This window comes from Penaeus monodon, chromosome 31, assembly GCF_015228065.2.
Source record: "Penaeus monodon isolate SGIC_2016 chromosome 31, NSTDA_Pmon_1, whole genome shotgun sequence".
In the NCBI taxonomy this organism is placed as follows: Eukaryota; Metazoa; Arthropoda; class Malacostraca; order Decapoda; family Penaeidae; genus Penaeus; species Penaeus monodon.
This window is the reverse complement of record NC_051416.1, coordinates 7,463,938-7,464,278: the sequence shown is the minus strand read 5'-3', so window position 1 is coordinate 7,464,278 and position 341 is coordinate 7,463,938.

Genomic DNA, 341 nt, shown 5'->3' with positions numbered 1-341 from the left:
ATCTATACTTGTGACTACATGCAGTATTTTGGGGCACATATAAGTGTATATATATTAATCTGACCTCTCGGAATCACTTTTCATTCTAGACGGAGAAGGTCAAATTATTCAGTCAAGTTTTCAATCTATGGTCACCCTATTTTAATAATCTAGGGACTACAGTATTGACTATAAGTTTATATGAAACATTTGCATGAATTACATTCAGGGAACAATGAGCCTTGCTCCTTTTTATTCTCCTGCATAGGATAAATGAGCAGAATTCTGAAATAAACTTAATCTACAATGTTGATCTCTTACAGATGCATAGCCAAGTTTTTTCATCACCATTACCCCCCAAT